This window comes from Protopterus annectens, chromosome 2.part1 (assembly GCF_019279795.1).
Source record: "Protopterus annectens isolate FY-2018-M chromosome 2.part1, PAN1.0, whole genome shotgun sequence".
Lineage (NCBI taxonomy): Eukaryota > Metazoa > Chordata > Ceratodontiformes > Protopteridae > Protopterus > Protopterus annectens.
Window position 1 is genome coordinate 589560745 of NC_056729.1, and position 14161 is coordinate 589574905.

The following is a 14161-nucleotide window of genomic DNA, read 5'->3' on the forward strand; positions in this document are numbered from 1 at the left end:
AGAGCTCCTCATTAGCACTCTTCAAGAAAAATCTTCATGATTGAATGGGAAATTCACCCCGGGGATCACTTCTGTGGCTCTGCTCGACAGGGACACAGGAAAATAATTTTCTTGGGTGGCGAAAGCCAGGGTACATTTTTTGGCTAGGCTTGTATGGGCCCTAGGGCCGATAGCCTAGTACCTACCTATGAACCTATGAAGTGTTTGCACAGATTCTTCACAACAAAGATACATGGTGTAGTCAGCATGTCCTATGCAAACTGCCTCAAAGCTTTATTCTAATACTCGGTCTCCTACAGACTGCTAGGGGGGAGTCTGTGCCTGGCTTACAAATCATCTTGTAAGCCAGCCTTAATAAGCCTGCTGCATATTCACAAAACAAATAGCATCAAAAATACTCAATCTAGGGACATCTACCTCACCTGTAGCATAATTAAGACATGCTGCAGAGACAGGTATGTGTCTCAGATGCTGCCCCTTCTCCAGAAAAGGCTGCCCATTTATGTGAAGCAAAGTTCTTCCCTGCAGTTATTCAAGCACAGTCAGGATCAGTGGATAGGTAGTCATAAGTTTACCCCTGGCCTGGCAAGTATGCCTCTGTTACAAAGAGAGAGCTTGTAAATGCTTGCCCACCTGTGCCCAAGTTATATATACCCTACATAAAACACACCCAAACCAGTCCATGGCTAGGCTTACAAAGGTCATTTTAAGGTCATTAGCATAGTAATCACTATGACCCTGTGATGATCCTCAGGTGTTGTTTAAAGTGTAGTTCAGTAAATAGGTTAGTGCTTTAAGAAAGTGGCCAGCAAATATATCTGCCTACAGAGATTTCAGAGACAGTGTTAACATAGTGATAATGATTGTGCTTTCTTCCCTGCCAGGTACTGAATATGTTCTCTTGTATCCCTGCTTTGAAACAGGATGGTAACCAGTTCGCAAAAATTAGCTTGATGCATAAATTTACACAAATGTTACTAGGAAAAGGCTTCCAAGAAATTCCTAATGATTTATATGCAACTGCCCAAATTTCACAATAGAAACTGGAAATATGTATATCCCATTGTCTTAAGGTTACCTTTTCCCCCAGTAATTTCTAAAAACATCCCACAAACTGGAATAAAATTACCCCTTTGACAAATGTAGACAGTTTTGCATATATCTGGCCCAGGGGCTCTTTCTATTATGTTATGGCAGAGATGAAAACCTCATGCCCCTGCCTGCATCTCCATAAAAAATTGTGATGGACCTACAAACCCAAAGCTGTACAATGCTGTCTTAAACACTAGTGCCACATCACTTTTAAATGATTTAGCATCCCTCAGATGAAAAATCCGTTGTCTGATGCAGACCTGAGTGTGGAAGATGAACTGCAAGTAGCTAGCAGTAATCCACAGGATGTTTCCAAGTACTGTGTGCCTGGCAGTGGACAAGATCTGGATGTTTCTAAATACTGTGTGCCTGCTAGTAGACAAGACCCTCATTTAAATTATGCACTATATTCTCATTAGATTTGCTTGATATGTGTAATAACATCAGAGAGCTGCATTGACACAAAAATGCCTCTACAGATACTCTGAGAAAGTCAGTAAAGCACTTCAGGAGAATGTGATAAGCAGGACAGAGGTGGACAACCTTTATACTGTTCACAAGCATGGAGGCCCAGCCAGGGTTGAACACTTACTGTAGTTCTTGTGCTAATGTAAGTGGCTTGGTTCCAGATTATGAAAAAAAACAGGTTTGGTGTTTCTGATATTATGCTAGTTGGATATGATGAGTCCTGTGATTGAAGAATTAAATGTGGAAGTAGGTGAAGCAGAACTTATTAAAAAAAAGGTGTCTGAGCAAACTGAAAACTTGAAGAAATACAAAAAAGGCAAATGGCTCTTCAGGAAGCAAAAGACTTCTTAACTAAAATCTGGCTCTATTCTTGGTCAAAATTAAGATAAACTATATCCCTAAATGTGAACAAACATCTTTTCATTCCCAATACCTCCTTACTCTGCCTGTTTTCCCTCACTTCATATTGCAATTCCTATTTGTATTAGACTAACTTACCTTTATTTTTTCTGCAAACTGTCGAAAATTTCTGTAAATGTTAAATGATTGTCATATAACTTGTATCAATTCTCAACCATTATGTCTAATTTCTTATAATTATTTAAACTGCATATGTTTTTGTTTTATTTTTGAAGATTTTAAAATTATTCTTAAAATGTTTTGTAATAATTTGGAGCTTTTTCTCCTCAGGCCTCCTCTGAAAATAGATTTCTACTCAGACTTTCCCAGTAGTCAAATGTCAATAAATAAATAATAAATTTGTGGAAAACACTGCACTTAAACAACATATAAGCAAGCATGAGAGAAAATTGCATTTAGTATAGGAAGAAACATATACAGTAGAAAGTTGATTATCCGAACGTTGATCAGAAATATCAGTTATCTGAACCAGCCTTCCAAAGGTTTTGGGTAGGAAAAATCATAAAGTCAGTATATATAAACATTGTACGTATTTTCTTGAGTGTGTTTTTTGAGCTTGTAGCCAGTTCTTGTGTGAAAAAATATTCTTTATTGTCCACTGGAATCACTGAATGAAAACTGTATTCTTCCATGCAGAAAAAAACCCACGATTTTAGAAGTAGTTTGATTATCCGGATAGTTTGATTATCTGAACTACCCTAGGTCCCAATTAGTTTGGATAATCGACTCTCTACTGTACTTTAAAATCTGAGCAAAGTGACTGAGCTTGTATTGCATTCCAGAGCAGTGAAACTTACATCAGCTGCTCTCTGCTTCTGTGGAAAAATTGTATTACTATTCATTTCCATGGACAATGGCAACGGACACAAGAAGTTGCTCTGGATCATGCTGACAGGGCTGCCCCTGCAAAACAAGACATGAATAGGCAAGCGATAGTTAGATGTCTGACTGTGCTGGATGGAAACAGTGTGCTTCACTTGGCCAGTAAAAAGCATAATTATGAAAGATAATCAGCATATTTAAAAATTTCAAGTCTTTTTTAGTTTTTGCTGCTATTAGGAAGGTATTCTGTTAAGTGCTTGATTTTTTTCATAGAATGGCACCATCAAAGAACTTTGTATTCCAGGGCTCCTGACTTGTACTCCTGTGCATATGCCACAGGAAATGTTCTCCTAAGATAGTCTATTTTGTTGGACATTGTTTTACCTATTTTTCTTTCTATTTACTTTTTGTCATTTTTTCGTAAAGATACTGTCATTTTTTATTATTATAGTTTGGTCAGTCAGTGACAATGTTATAAGGAATAGATTGGGGGCTTCTTTCTGCACATATTGAGGATATATAATTTTATCTTATGAGAGTAGTATCACCCAGTGTGAATGGAATTAGCAACCTAATCAAAAAATGAAATTTCTTAAAATATGTAAAGTATGATCTGATTTTGTAAGTCTTCATGTAATTCTTGACTGTGGGCTCAGAACCAACTTGGGACACTTATTTCAGCTAAAATATATAAAGTATGTTAACCCCCATATTTTGTGTCTTCAGGAGTAACATTTGGAATCAGATAAACACAAGACTTTTGTATTCTTAAAATTCAAGCAAATGTTTGGAAATTCAAATGATTACAAGTCTGGTGGGGGTGGAATTATTACTAACATGAATCTTAATAATGTACAAGATATTGCTCAAGAGAATTTTATTGGTGAAACTGTTACCTGAAAACATAGTGTATTCACATTTTTTAAAATACATTTGTTAACTGGGTAAGCCCACTGGACAAACATGTCCCCTTTCAGGGGTGGCCTGGAAGCACTGTCTGGCTAAGTGGCTTGTTCAGAGTCACATAGTAGGCAAAATGAGGTGGAAAGAACCAAACCCCATACATGGGTAGATAGAGCTACTCGTTTGCACATTAGAAATAGTCATCTGTACTAACTGCCAGCATATGTTAACTTTTTAATTAAACATCAGCTGATCATTAGTATTAGACAGGAAATTTTCATTTTGACTGGGTGTTTCACTGTTCATATGGAGGGTATGTCATGTAGTAAAAGTAAAAGGTTTTGCTTAAGGATTTACAGGAGTTCATTATAGCTATGGCAAAAATACCAAAGCTATATAAAACTTTCTCAGTTGTATATTCTGTCAATGGACAGAATTTTAAAGATATATAAAGTCTTTCAGGTATTGTAAACAGAATTAGATCTGTTATATGCCAGCAGATAATTCCTATTGTTTCAAAGTGGAACCAGGAACTGGCAGATCTTGTTAATAATGAATTTTTCTTATTGTATTGGAAACTTATATAATTACTTAAGTCACCAAGCAACAGAAAAAATTAAGCAGAACATATTATATTGGGTCTATTGGATCCCAGACAAAATATGATGTGCCACACTGAATAATAAGTATTGTTTGCATGGGTGTCATGAAACATGCACCTGGCGTTATATGAGTTTTTTAATACATTTATTACATTTTCTAAAGCCCAGCAATCAAACATAACCATTTAAAAGAATAGGTCTAATAAAAAGAAGAATTATAAGTTTAGCAAAAGAATTCACAAAATAAACAACCAATGGAATGAAATGACAACCCAGAAACTGGAACCACACAAACAAGTGTTTAATTGAGCGCTTTCATCTCAACAATGCAAACGACGTCTTCAGAATAAAACCTCATAAAGCAGCCACCTTTTATATGTAGAGAAACTCATTTGATTGGGAATTCAATTAACAAATCAAAACATATTTAAAGACACAGTAAGATCTTTAGTAAATGAAACTCATTCCTGTGCTAAACATGATGACACAAAGTTAAAACATGATGTTACAGTAAACACTTTTTACACACATTAAACTAAAAAAAATATGTTACCATTCAAAACTAGCTCTTAATTTTAAAATGCGCTGAATAGATCATTGATCATTTAGGCCGGGGGGTAACCACATTCAGCCTAAGCTGCCACTTTAGCTCTTTGAGTTCCAAGAACTCATTAAGTGAACCCCCCTTTGCCCCAAGTCAACATGATCAATGACCACAAATTTTAAAAAAATGCACATGTATTAATATGTGTTTGACCAAAGCATTATTCCTAGTCAACTTTTTTATATTATAAATGTGTTGATAAATTCTGGTACGGATCTGTTTAATGGTCTTTCTGATGTAAAATGCTGGACATTTTTGGCTTAATGCTATGTATACTACCCCTTGTGACTTACAACTATATTTCTTCTTCAAGTAAATAGACCCATAGTGGTTGATAGACACTGATTCAGTTTCTAAAATGTGTTGACATTGGGTACACAACCCACATTTAATCATCCTACCATTACTTTCCCTAGCTCCTTCTCTTTCCACCATGTTCTTCTTCTTCTTTTGGCTTTTCCTGGTTAGGGGTCGCCACAGCGGATCACCTGTCCGCTCATGATTGGCAGTGGAGTTTTACAGTGTCGAGTTCCCAGCCCGGTGCCCAACCTTCTTCAGAAGGCGCACACACACATACACGCACGGACTCGCACCTAGGGCCAATTTAGAGTTTCCAATCCACCTACAGCATGTCTTTGGGATGTGGGAGGAAACCGGAGCACCCGGAGGACACCCACGTGACCACAGGGAGGACATGCAGACTCTGCACAGAAGGCACCCCAGCCGAGGATCGAACCGGAGAACCTCTTACTGTGAGGCGGCAATGCTAACCGCTGCAACACCGTGGCCGCCTCTTTCCACCATGTTCTTAATAGGTCTATATCATATATTCGAAATTCCAAAATGTCAAACACCATATGTTCGAACTTGGAATTTCAAATATTGAAAACATCGAATGCTCAGAAAAACACATTTTTCCCAGGGAAAAAATTTGCTGTTCCGAGAAACATACACACAACACAAGCACACTAAAATAAATAAACCACACACATACAGTTAACAAAACCCAACCCCACACTAAGCCACACATACATTACTAACTTATCCACTTACCATAACCCGCACCCTAACCCTAAGGCCCGTAACTATCGCACACATACCCTACAAAACTATACACAAACAAAGCAATTAATACACACACATACAGTTAAAACCTAACCCTACACTACATACATATATTACTAACTATCCACTTACCTTAACCGGCACCCTAACCCTAAGGTCTGTAACTCTCGCAACACAGTGGAGGAAATAGAGAAGCCACGGAACGGCCCACCGAAATCTTGCCCTAGGTAAGATTTCGATGTTCTGGGGCTTCGCTATTTTCATCATTCGATGTTGTGGGTTCGATGTTTTAATGTTCGGCATTTTACTTCTTTGAAGTTTTGATACAGACCCGTTCTTAATGCAGATATCGTGGTACACTATTGTAGGTTTTTCACTCACTACTCTTTAAGTACTGAGGGTCCATGTTAAAAATACACCAGTTCTTCTCGATAATATGTCTAATGTCATGAAAATCATTATTAAAGGTTAGGACAAATGCCCTACTGAAGTTATTGTTCGAAGCCATTTGAGAAGATCTAGAATTCTCAAGCCCAACTCCCATAAGTGGAGTGAAAATACCCCGTACTCTTTTCTGTATTACTTCATTAAAGATATCATTGAGCAAAACTTGTGGGTAACCACCCTTTTTTAGAAACATGTTTAAATTATCACTCTGTACCAAAAATTCATCTGTATCTGAAACCATTCTAGCCAAGCGGACACACTGTCCCCTTGACTAAGGATTTTTTCTGATGGAGAGGGTGGTGACTAGAATAATATAAAGTGTTGGAGTACATGGGTTTTCTATCGATGTTAGAGGAAAATTCACCTCTGTCCCTATTCTTAGAAAGTTTGATGTCCAAATAATTAATTTCTTCCCCAGACACATTCATAGTGAACCTCAAAAATGTAGTTGTAGAATGCAAGTACTCGAAGAAATCACTGAGTCTTTCCTTCATCCCTGTCCAAAAATGACTATGTCATCCAAAAAAAGTGCGCAATATATCCAGTCATCTGAAAAAAATATTGTTGAATACATAATTTAACTCCCAGTAGGCCAGTACAATGTTGGCAAAAGAGGGGGCACAAGCTGCCCCCATAGCCACATCTGTTTTCTGTCTAAACAGTTGTCTTTCAAATACAATAAAATTGTTTTCTAACACTATTTCCATCAAGGTGGAATCTTGCTATGTGAATAATTGGAATAACTACTTAAAAATTCAAAAAAACATTACATACCTGTATAATGATGGATTACAGAAAAAAGATCTACTACGTCTATTGTGATGAAAATAAGCTTATCTTTATATAATTTCTGGTCTACCTTGCCCAAAAAATCCCATGAGCCCTTAATGTAGGATGGGTGGTTAATTAGCAAATGCTTAGTATGCCTGTCGATGTATTGTGCAATATAGTAGGTTTTGGAAGCCCTCATATCTACTACCGGGCATAGTGGAGGATCCCCAAGATCTTTATGTATTTTAGGGATCCCAAAAACTGTGGGTGTTTTCGGACATGTCACTTTCAAAAACTCTTGTTCCACAATAGTTATTTGGTCATTCAGCACAAGATCCTCTAGTATTAAATCCACCTTGTGAAAAGCTATGTTCATCTGATTTACACTTGACTCCTCATATGTATCTGAAAATAGTATAAAAAACATTTTATTTACATAGTCATTTTTATTCATAATCACAGTTCCCCCTCCTTTATCTGGTTTCATAATCTGGCTGTCCCATTATTGCTTAACTGATTAAGTAAACAAGATTCTTCCTTAGCTAAATTGTATGTAACTTACTTATTCTTAAATTGCAATAAATGGCAAATCTCCACCTGTCATAGTTTTTCAAAAAGAGAGCTAACTGGTGACGGTGGAGGAGTGAATGTGCTGGGTCTACTACAACCCATTTGTGGAACAGTGCCCATTGTACCATTATTAAAATAAAAGGCTAGGGTTAATTTCCTTATGAACAATTTAACATTAATCAACACTTCATCTAGTTTAGCCTTCTAAGGGGAACATAAGTAAACCCCTTTTCAAAGAGATTAGCAACCCCCCCCCCCAGCCTAAATGATCAATGCTCTATTCAGAGCATTTTGAAATTAAGATCTAGTTCTGAATGATAAAATAGTTTTTTAGTTTAATGTGTGTAAAAAGTGTTTGTTATAACATCATGTTTTAACTTTGTGTCATCATGTTTAGCATATGAATGAGTTTTATTTACTAAAAAGATCTTACTGCATCTTTAAATATGTTTTGATTGTTAACTGAATTCCCTATCAAATGAGATTCTCTGTATATAAAAGGTGGCTGCTGTTGTGAGGTTTTATTCTGAAGAAGTCTTTTGCATTGTTGAGATGAAAGCACTCAATTAAACACTTGTTTGTATGGTTCCAGTTTCTGGGTTGTCATTTTGTTCCATTGGTTTGCGTGTCTACATTATTTTCAGAAAATAAACAACTACTATATGTACTATACAAGTATTTACACTATATAACTATGGTTAATGAAATTTAAAAGATTGGGTTTTCCTTAAAAAAGTTATGTAGGGTAAATTAAATAAGAAAAATGTATATGAATTATAAGATAATTAAAAGAGACCAGGTTAATTCATATAATGTAATCAAAGAAAGATGTGAGGGTGTTTAGGTTCATAGGTAGGTACTAGGCTATCGGCCCAAGGGCCTAAGTAAGTCTAGCCAACAAGGTTCCTTGGCTTACGCCACCCAAGAAAGTTATTTTCCTGTGCCCCTGTCGAGCAGAGCCACAGAAGTGATCCCCAGGGTGTATTTCCTATTTCCCATCCACTTATCAAGGTTTTTCTTGAAGAGTGCTAATGAGGAACTTTGCTTGACATAGATGGGTAGCTTGTTCCAGAGTATGGGAAGTCTCTGGGACATGATTCTATCCCTCCAGCATGTCCTGTCTATTGTGGTGACAAGGTTTAGGTCCCTAGAGCATGTAGCTTGGAGGGATTGGGATTTCTTTAGGTGTAGCATGTCCAGCAGCTCTGGGTTTGACATAGCTTTATATGTTAGGCAGGGATCACCTCAGAGTAGGCGATATGCTACGAAATAAAGCTGGAGTTTTTTGAGACAGTCAGTGTAGGGCATCTGTTTGAGGCCAGTAATCCTCTTTGTGAGGTACTTCGGTGGCCTTTCCAGCTGCTGCAGATGTCTTGTAAGGTACATTCCAAAAGGGGCATTGTACTCTATAATGGGTCTAATGAGTGTCAAGTAGAGGGGAACAATGACCTCTTTTTTTCCTAGATGAGAACCCTTTTTTGATAAGGTGTGCCACATAGAAGGATTTTCTGACTACTGTGGCAATGTGATTATCAAAGGAGAGACTACTGTCTACCTGGGTCCCCAGGTCTTTTATCACACATTCGGCATTAAGTAGACTGCCGCCTATGTGGTAGTTCATAGTTACAGAGTTTTTACCAAAGGTGATGACAATGCACTTTTTGGCATTGAGCTTGAGGCCATGGCTCTAACACCAGCCATCTGTCTCAGTGAGGCCCTTCTATAGGATGTCCATATCATTTGGGGACTCAGTTATGGCTCCTAGTTTGCAATCATCTGTGAACTTCATTAGCCAAAGGCCTTCTGTGTTAGCCTGTACTTCAGAGAAGTAGATACCAAACAGGAGAGGTCCCAGAACTGAACCCTGTGGTACTCCACTTGTCACTGGTTTGAAGTCCGATTTGGAGTCTGCAACTTTTACAGTGTGGGTTCTGTCAGTGAGCCAATTGGCAACCCATCTTGTAATGTAGGGATTTATATGTAGTTTAGTGAGTTTAGCTATAATTCTAGAATGGGCGATGATGTAGAAAGCCTTGGCGAGGTCGAGATAGGCTTTGTGAACCACCTTACCCTTGTCTACAGATTTGGTGACTGCCTCAAAAAAGTTGATCAGGTTCAGGAGGCATGATCTGCCTTTCGCAAAACCGAACTGGGTGGGGTCCAGAGTTTGGAGGTTACCAATGTCTTTGTTTATGAGTTCCATGATGATACGTTCCATGGCCTTACAGACCAGGCTCGTCAGACTAATAGGGTGATAGATCCCAGGATCAGTGGTGGCTCCCCCTTTGTGGAGTGGGATAACTGTTGCTATGAGCTATTCAGTGGGCACAAAGCCTGATGTGAGACTATGATTGAACATGGTGTTTAGGTGGGGAGCCAGTTCGTTCTGAAATTCATGTAAAACGCAGCCTGGGATGTTGTCCGGTCCCATGGATGCTGCGTTATTGGATTCAGAGTGTGCAGCTTTTACCTGTGTAGTTGTGATTACAGGGACTCTGCATTCTTCTTGTATAGATATGGGACCTTTAGTGTGTGAGAGGGGGGTAAAGTTAGCACTGAACCTGCCTGCCAGGACGTTAGCAGTATCAGTTGGTTCTGTAATTTTCATGTTGTTGTGGTGTAACTCAGCGCAGATCTGGGTGTTGCCATTGAGATTCTTGACATAGCTATAGAATGCTTTGTGTTTGTCCCTAGAATCAGTGGCAATTTTGTTTTCATAGCTAGCTTTGGAGAATCTTGTAAGGGATCTCAGCTTCTTACTGAGGCTGACCAGGGAGCTACTCCACTCATGGGATTTTGCTCTCTCTTGCAACTGTTTCTTTCTTCTGTTGTAGAGTTTGTTTATGGCAGGGGACCACCAGATTGGCTTCCTTTTTTTGGAGGATAGCATATTGGTTCTGTTTGATATAGCACGATCCATGCACTTGTGTAAGTGCTTATAGAGTGCATCTGTGTAGGATTTAGCAGTAGTAACTGTATTGTCCATCTGCATGGGTGTCATAAAGTTCACCACTTCTGTCTTAAGAAGCATGAGGTTGGCTTTGCAGAAATTTTTTACTGTGATTTCCTTAATGGGGGTGAGGGTGGGATGTGGATATCTAGGGTGATTAGCTTATGGTCGGATCTGACCAACGAGGAGTTGACTTCAGGTGTGGAACACCGGTCACTCATGTTGGTAATGACTAGGTCTGGGATATTGTTGACCCTGGTGGGGATGTGGATAAGTTGATCCAGGGCACTGGAATTTATGAATTCCAAAAAGCATTGAGCAAAGGAGTTAGTACATGAGTAGTTCTCCCAGTTAATGGTGGGGTAGTTGAAATCGCCCATTATTAGGGTGTTTGGTTGAACCCTAATATTTTCCAGTATATCAAGAAGAGAGGAGTGGGAATCCTGGGGCATGGTGGGGGATCTGTAGCAAGCTACAATTTGGATTGCAGTTTTGCCCAGAGTTAGTTGCACTTGGATAACCTTGGATGCATTTTGCTGAGCAACTAACCTGGAGGTGTGGATATCCTTAATGAATATGGACACACCTCTGCCTTTGGTGATCTGGTCCAGGTTAGGTGGCTGAAAAGTGTGGTATGAGTTATAGCCTGGTAATGCAGGGGTGCTTTTTGGAGCCTTGAACCAGGTTTCAGTCACTGCACAGATATATATGTTCTCCATTTTAAGGAGTGCCTCGAGAGAGTGCATTTTGAGATTTAGACTTCTAGCATTGAGTAGCATTACCCTCAGTTTTTGCTTACCACTTCCTGTTACGGTGGTGAATTTGTCATTTGAACCTTGCCTAAAAAAGGCACTATAGGGGCAGCAAGAGCCTTAGCCAGTATCCAGAATCCCAGGGGTGACAGGAGCAGGAGTTTATCAGTGGTGGGTGTGAACTTCTGATTTAATCCAAAAGGTGTCTTAAGTTTCTGTTTGAGTTAAGATAATTAGATTTTTGATCTTGTACAAGAAATTAATGTATCCCCCAAAAGACTGTTGCTTTCTACATCTGTAATGACAGAGCTTAAATTGAAATTATTAGAATCAACCATTTACAGTTATTAACTTATTTTCTGTTGATTTATGGTGTCACATTTAACAGATTTCAACAAAGCAGTTGATGAAGTACAGCAAGAGGAGGAGTGAGAGTGCTAATAATGTTGACACCACAAATAATCTGCATTTTTTTTAAATAGGGTAAAACCAAAGTAAGAATTAGGAGATGTAGCACCCATCAGGTAAAAATGCTCTCATCAAATAAACAAACAACTCAAAGGACAAATAAAATCTACCAAAACTAAATTTGAGTTAAATTTGGCCTCACAGGCCAAGGACAACCCATGGCATTCTTCAGCAATGTCCCCAACTTCAGAGCTCATTGTTAATGAAGCCTCCTATAGCTAGCCAGAAGATATAACAAAACTATTGGCAGACAAACTCTGCTCTAACTTTGTCCCTCTCTCCCCTTAGGAAATACCATCAAATGTAACTCCCCCAACTATAAATAGGAAACAGGTCCTCAGTGCTTTCTCTAAAGCCAAGAACACTGCATTGATGTGCCTGGACAATATACTAAGCTGCTTTCTAAGTAGCACAAAACATGACCTGTCAGGCCCTCTAGAATCAATATTTAACAGTATCCTCCAAACAGACTTTGTGCCTCACAAAAGGAGAACAGTAACCGTTATCCCTCTGGACGAGGACGGGCTATATACAGACCCATAAGTCTCACTAGTCTCATATGCAAAGTCACGGAAAGAATTTTGGAAATGATGAGTTATGACATAGGAAATCTCCAGACACTGGACTCAATTTGGTTGAGTCATGGGCAGGTCATGCCTACTCCACCTGGTGGACTTATTTGAGAAGATCACTAAAGCAACGGGTAAGGGCAAAATGGTTTACACACCACTCAGGCATTGTTGACAAACTCAGGAAGTTAGGTGTAAACGCTTATGTCACCTTGTGGATAGCCAGCTGGCCAACAAGGACCCAGGAAGTTAGAAATGGAAAGTCCATGTCTACAAAGAGGCCACTCAGCAGCAGAGTCCCTCGGGGATCGATCCTAAGACTGCTTCTTTTTGGCATCTACTTCTCTGAAGTCAAGGCCAACATCAAGGTCCTTTGGCTGACCAAATTTGAAGACAGTTGCAAATTAGGAGCAGTTATAGAATCCCCCACTGATGTTAAAGTTCTTCAGGAAGGGCTGACACAGACAAATAACTGGTTTCAGAGTCATGGACTAAAACTGAACACAAAGAAATTCATATTATTCTTTGGGGAGTTACCCATCCCTGGTAACTGTCATACTAACAACCCTCCCCCTGAAGAACTGACCCAGTAATCAGGGAATTGGGAACATGTAGACAGTAATCTAGCTTTTGACCATCTCGTGTCTACAGTAGTGAGGAAATCATTCTGTTTTGCAACTTATAAACAGAGCTATGACATCTTGGTCCAAGGAGATGACTGTTCCACTGTATTCATTCTGTTTTGCAACTTATAAACAGAGCTATGACATCTTGGTCCAAGGAGATGACTGTTCCACTGTATTCAGCATTCATTAGACATATCATTGAGAACAATGCCCCCTTCATTATCCGCCTAACCTGTCACATCCAACAACTGGAATGTCCCCAGAGGTTCCTCACTAAAAAATACAGCACATTTCTATACTAAAAAATACAGGGGCATAAGTAACATGTCCTATGCAGACCTCCTCAAAGCCCCATCCCTGTATTCTGTCTCCTAAAGGCTGTTGAGGGGAGATCTATGTCTGAATGCAAAGCATTGTTGAATCCCACCCTGATGGGCCTCCTGCATATCTGCAAAGCAGACACCACCAGAATTACCTATTCTAAAGACTTAAACTTGTTGATGGCATAAATGGGAGATTTATACATGCAGGGGAGACAAGTATGTATTGCAGAGACTACTACTTCTCTGAAACAGGCACCCCATCCATGTGAAGCAGAGTTCATCCCTAACCCAGTTCAAGTGCAGCTTGTACAATTAGATAGGAAAACATTAAATTCATCCTGGGTTTGGCACCTATGTCTTTAATGGGCACAGCCAGACTGTAAATGGTTCATCTCCAAGGCCCCTGCATGTAAATGTTTCAACACCTAAGCCCCTATTTCCACTTACCAAGGTTACCAGGACTTTTTAGAGATTTGGGATGCATGGCTAGGCTTAAAAAGACTTCAGTGTTCATTAGCCTAGCACACACCTATGAACCTATAAGAATATCACTGAAAAAAGCCTAAGTTAAGATTATTAATTAAAGCCCTTCATTAAGTATCTTAAAAAGTCCTTATATCCTTTATCTACACTGCATATTGTTTTCCTTCTCAAGATCTGCATACATTGAACCTGAGGATGTTATGTGGTCCAGTCTCGCCTACATTCT

The 14161-nt window shown here is 39.0% G+C and overlaps 1 protein-coding gene across 1 annotated transcript in view; it reads left to right on the forward strand.

The window, feature by feature from the left end:
- The window catches only part of LOC122794868 (PR domain zinc finger protein 2-like), a 993012-nt gene that overhangs the window by 151076 nt on the left and 827775 nt on the right, over window positions 1–14161 (forward strand). The window lies entirely within an intron of this gene.